The sequence below is a fragment of the Carettochelys insculpta genome, chromosome 4, assembly GCF_033958435.1.
Source record: "Carettochelys insculpta isolate YL-2023 chromosome 4, ASM3395843v1, whole genome shotgun sequence".
Classification (NCBI taxonomy): Eukaryota; Metazoa; Chordata; order Testudines; family Carettochelyidae; genus Carettochelys; species Carettochelys insculpta.
The window spans coordinates 15284463-15290462 of NC_134140.1; the positions used below are offsets into that span (position 1 = coordinate 15284463).

A 6000-nucleotide genomic window follows, 5' to 3' on the forward strand; every position below is an offset into this window, starting at 1 on the left:
AAGTCCAGATGGAGCAACAGGTGGGTGGCAAGAGTTGGTGGTCTGAGTTGAAGGAAAAGTGGTTGTGGCTGGAGTGAGGGAACCTGAGAACAGCAAGATCAGAGAAGGAGGAATGTCTAAGGGAGACAATATTGCATGAGTAGCAGTCGACCTAAGCTTGAAAGGCAGATGTATAGGTTAGCAGAGGAGATAAAAGTGAAACTATGCAATAGTGTTTGGTAGAAATAAATATTGTCTATTTGTGGCCCAAACGTTGATTCAGATTTTTTCCAGAACATGGAGCAAACAGAGCCATTGCAAAAAATCTCAGAGATATAGTCATGTTAGTCCATAACATCACAAACAAATAGCCCTGTTCTACCTTAAAGACTAATACATTCATTAGGTCATGAGCTTTCATGGTTGAAGTGGCTTATACCCACAAAAGCTCATGACCTGATAAATCTGTTGGAATCATTGGTGTTTACTCTGGCTTGGTGTTCACAGAGAGACACATGAAATTTGTGTGAGTGATCCAAAGCAATAACTCTGTACTGAGTCTGTGAGCACTGAGCCCCACTCCCTCACCTGGAGGGGAATCCCTAACTACACCTCATTGCCAGATCTTGTGTTCCTCCTGCCAATTTAGCAGCACAGACAGTGGGATCTCCCCAGCTCATTAGCAACCAAAAGTGATGGGAGGAACCAAGTGACCTATCCTTGAGGAGTGGGCTGATGCAGTCATTATCCCTTGAGAAATGTAATCACAGGTAAGAGAGTCACTATTGGCTGAATACTAACTGTATGAAAATGGAGTGTGGTCAGCAAACCAAGCACTAGGATTATGAATTTGGGATAAGAAAGGACTGTAAAAGCTGAAAAGTTCTAAAAATACTTGGGGCTTGACAACAAAGTGGAAGAATTTCATCTTCTGATTTAAATGTTCAATCCAACCTTCACCTTGTGTTTGAATTTACCCCAAAAACTCTTAGACAAGACTGACCCATCCTGCAGAGAGATGTAATTTTGCCATTGATCATTGGGAGCCAGAGCAGGCCTCATTCACTCTTATTCTGCATTACTCACTCAGGCCAAATTCCCTGAGGAACTTGGAGTGGGGGTGTCAAAGTATAAACTACAGGATCAACTCTCGAATGCAAAATCTGCTTGCTTGTGAGACTGAAGCATGATCATTCTGCCATTAATCATTCTGCATAAAGAAACTAGTCAAAATAAAAATAAGATTATCTCTGAAACAATAAATGCTTTTGTATAAAGACTTAATGAATAAAACACAGAAAGGCAAATTTTTATTGCACATGTTTTCTTGACCTGTCATGAATCATTGTAAGCACTGTTGCTGTAGCTGCAGTATAGCAGATTTCTGTTTAAATTTCCCATCATGCAAATAACTCAATGATATATTGCTCCCATAACAATGGCACATTGTAAATAACATCTAAAAGGAGGCTAGAGAGCCCACTGAAGGTTCTTCTGTGGATCTTAAATGGGCATTGATTCAAGCCCTTAAACCAGCTTCATACCAGAATCTATCTGTTGACGTCAGTAGAGTTACTACTGATTTATGATGCAAGTGAAACGAAAATCAGGCCTTTCCTGTTTTTATGGTGTGGCTAACAGAGACTAACAATACAGTTAAAATATTGTTGTAAGGTGGGTTTTACTTTTGACAATCAAAATGGTTCCTAACATAAAATATTTATTTGGCTTATTTTTATTACAGAGGAGTCCGTATTGCAGCTTGGTGAGCTGTCTGCCAGAGGAAATCTGGCAAGAGTAGCTAGCCAGAAATTAGTTTCATTGCACATGATCAATCAGTTGTGCATTTTTAACTCCAGGGCCAGTAGCCTCAATTCTTTCTTCCACATTTATTTTGGAAACTGTAAAAATAATTGCTAAGAAAATTACAGGAACCACAAGTTATGGAAATGAAAATGGCACCTAATAGAATATTCATGGTCAAAAGCCATTTCTCAGACAACTTCTGGAAAGGAATCTAAAAATTGTCTCTCAAGGGGGCAGAGGACTTTTCACCATAAAAATAATCCATGTCCTGAACCAAACTCACCCAAATTGTATGTTTTCATAGACCTCCCAGATCACTGTGAGGCACATTTCTCAAATTCAACCAGGCATATCAGGAGAAAGCAAAGCAAGGAAATTCTGGATCATCTGCAAATGTTTATGACCCTGGAAAGGAGTTTCTACCCATGGAAAATTCTGTTGAATTGCAGGAATTTTGTAAATGGAAAAGGGATCCGTTGTAATACTGTGGAGCTTCTTGGAGCAGTCAGGGTAAAGAGTTGTGCTGGTTGAATGTTGGGGAGTTAACACATCTAGCCTGTCAGTCCCTCAAGCACTTTCCTCTGGGTAACACCAGCCCTGCCTCTGCCTTGCAGGTTCACAGTCAAGGCATTTCAGTCATAGCGTCCCTATAAGTGTCCCACTATGGAGTCTAGCCCTAGAGCTGGCCCAGTGGGGCTCAGCTGGTGGGCAGGACCCAAGACAGAACGCTAACAGTGGAGCCTGGCTGGTGGATGTAACAGCCCATTGGAGAGTGGGGCTCTGAAGGCACAGGACCCAAGGCAACTGTCTTGCTCACCTTGCCCTAAGGCCACTGGGCCTGTTTAGTCCCGAATCACTGGCTACCCAGAGAAATCCCAGATCCCCTGCCGGAGAGCAACGGTGTCCCCCAGTTTAACTCTAGACCACAGCTCCGATATTACACACGGCACAAGTGCAATTAAAAACACAAAGGAAACTGAAGAAAGAATAGAGATTCAAACTAAAAGCAGTGAGAGCGATGAGAACAAGTGGTTACATCGAAAACAAAACAATAACATGCACTCTGAGTTTACAAGACAAGTTTCCCCCTTTATACAGGAGGATCTCTCAGCCAAAGTTCTCCTCAGCCTGTTCAACCAGGCCTCGCTGTGGTGATTTTTATCATGAAGCAAACCCATGGTCAGTTTATTTCTTAGGTGATGAAAGATGCCAGGTTACCTCTCTGCATCCAGAAAATATACCAGAACCGTCCTTTGATAATCACCTCAAAATAAGGTCCTCCCACCCCCACTTATTTCTTCCTGTTAATTTTTCTCTTTGAAGATTGCACAATCCCTCACTAGCATTCAGTTTAGACCAGGGATGGGGAATTTTTTGGGTCAGAAGCTGCCACTGACCCACGGAAAAATATCAGTTGGGGGTTACACAAGTGAAAAACAAAATAAAAACTAAAAAGCCTCTCACTGACGTGGTCCCTGACTGAAAGAAAACAAAGGAAAAAAGAGGAGACACTCACTTCATTCTCTCCATACGTCATCCCCAGACACTAGGGGGCCCAGGGCTAGTACATTTGGTGGTGCCCTCTAGGTTCTGAATTGGGGCCAAAATGCAGGATTCAGTGCAGGAGGAGACTGCCAGGAAGTGGGCCTTGGGTGTGGGGTCTGGGTTGGAGGGCACAGGAACAGGCTGGGGGTGGGCAATCTGGGAAGGAGCAGATGCAGAAATGGGCTGCAGGTGGAGAAGTTAGGTAGGAGGGGATGCAGGAGTAGACTGAGGGTGGAGGTCTGGGCAGGAGGAGGTGCAGGACTGGGCCAGGAATTGCAGGGTCTGGGTGGGAGGAAAGGTGGAGGAGAGTTTGTGGGGAGGCATCTGGGGCCAGGGCAGGAGCAGGGTGGGGAGTGGGGTGTGCCAGTGAGGGTCTGGGCAGGAGGGGGCTTAGGAGAGGTCTAGAAGTGCAGAGTCTGGGTGACAGGGAAGCAGCTTACCTGTGCAGTGCCCCAGGATGAACATGGGTCTGCGCCCCATCCCCTAGCTCCCAGGCACTGCCCTATGCTGCTCTGATCGAAGTCTCCAGGCAGCACTGTAATCCCTCCTCATTTTCCAGCTTAGGGAATGGCAGCAAGCGGCAGAGGTGCCATGTGGAGATGCTTCCTGCCTCCTGCACTCCAACAGAGCCCATGGACAAGATCCAGCCCTGGCTTGCCTGACTCCAGCTCACAAGGCTCAGTACTCCATGGAGTTCGGCCCTGAACCCTGGGGCTGGATCCAGGCAAACCTCAGTCCAGATCCTGTCTGCAGGCCAGGGTTTCTCCACCCCTGCTTCAGACTGTAAACAGATGCCAGTTACAAACCATATAACACTTTACATGTAAACAGCCAGCCTGATAACCATTTATGGTCTGAAAATCAGCAGCCTGCTTTTCCCCTTTGCTGGTGACCAGCCTCTAGTCACAGCCCTTGAAAACACAATTTTCAGTGTTTAAACTCCTTATGTAACATCTGTAGATATATGTTGCAATGATTATGATGAATGGGGTGACACAGGCTTTCTGTACAGAGGTTTCATGACATCCTTCAGGATACAGGATTCTCTGGCTTCACCCAAAGTACTGTGAGATGCCAATTTGCATAGGGCAGAAAGGTCTTTGGGTCACAAATACCAGAAGCCCAGTTTTTTTCTTAATATCTAATTAATAGTGCAAAACCCAAAGGACCCAAACAAAGAGATGAGAACCAATTGATCATCTAACAACATAATATCCACCAAGCAGGGTTAAGAGTCTGAAGAACACATAAGCTCATCTTGCCAGGAACACAAAACATACATTCATTTTTTATTAAACAAAAATGTACAGTTACACCCAATTCTACAGATTCCTGGTCCTCCCATATTGCTCCCTTCTGTGTGTCTGCTTATTTGTTTGTTACATGCTGTCTGAATCTTAGATTGTGAGGTTTTGCAGTAGAGATTCTGGTTTACCTGGATGAATAGTGTCTACCATAAAGTGCCAACTTTTGCTCTGGCTTGCGGAAGCGGTGGGGGAGGGGGTGCTCAACCCCTTCTCTTCAGGCCCTGCCCTCACTCCAGCCCCCATGCCACACCTTCCCCAGAGCTTCCACTGCTGCCCTTCCTCTTTCTGTCTCCTCCCCCAAGCACACTGTATCCCCACGGCTCCTCCCTCCTACAACCTGTGAACAGAAGGCACTGGGCGGGAGGGGAAAGAACAGATCAGCAGGGCCACCAGTGGGTGGGAGATGCTGGGGGAAGAGAAGGTTGGCTGCCAGAGGGTGTTGAGCACCTGCTAATTTCTCCCCATGGGTACTTCAGCCCCAGAGCACCTACAGAGTCGGTGCCTATGGAGCCTACTATCATACAATCATAGGACTGGAAGGGACCTCAGGAGGTCATCTAGTCCAACCCCCTGCTTCAAGCAGGATCAACCCCAACTAAGTCATCCTAGCCAGGACCTTGTCAAGGCGGGACTTAAAAACCCCTAGGGATGGAGAATCTACCACCTACTGTCATGGAACCCTGATCCTCAGGTGGAGAGCTTGGTCTGGGCATCAAGCTAATACCTCATGGAGAATTGGAAGAGGCTGTCCTCACCATGACTAAGCAGCGCCAGTAGCTAGCCTATGTAACCACAAACATGCATATATCAACCTTACGTGGATCACTGAATAGTGCTGTCTTTTGACACCAGACATTCTCTCATGAGCAAAGCACTAGAGTTGTTTTGCCCTAACTGGGGAGTTTCTGAGATACCTGCCTCTGCATATTTCTACTAACGGTACCAAACATGCTCCAATGGAACAGTTCTCTGCTAGCTAACTTACTGGAGTTGGTCATATAGCTCACTTGGTAGAGGGTTCTTGTTCTGGAGCAGAGAATAGTCCTCGAATTCCGCTGAATTCTTTTGATTATGAATGTTTTAAAACAGACTAAATGTTAGCTGGATATAGACAGGATACTCCAAATAGGTGTGTGTACCTATCCTCAGATATCAAAACAACATTGTAGGGCTTTTTAGTTCTTACCATGAACCCTAATGAAGCCAAAGATTTTGCCTAAATATAAGGTAAGAATTATATAATGTAACCAATCTTTCCACATGGAGTGTACAGATGTAGCAGAACACTTTAATTGAAAAGGACTGCATTCATGTGCTCACAGGAAATGTAGAATTAGTCTGTTTTAAGACTGGAAAATTAACC

General features: G+C 45.2%; 1 long non-coding RNA gene across 1 annotated transcript in view; it reads right to left on the bottom strand.

Annotated features, from left to right (window-relative positions):
* The window catches only part of LOC142012340 (uncharacterized), a 44144-nt gene extending 40164 nt beyond the window's left edge, over positions 1-3980 (bottom strand). The window contains exon 1 of the long non-coding RNA XR_012645314.1: positions 3771-3980. This is a non-coding gene — a long non-coding RNA (uncharacterized LOC142012340). The remainder of the gene's footprint in view (positions 1-3770) is intronic.
* Between the last annotated feature and the right edge of the window lie 2020 nt (positions 3981-6000).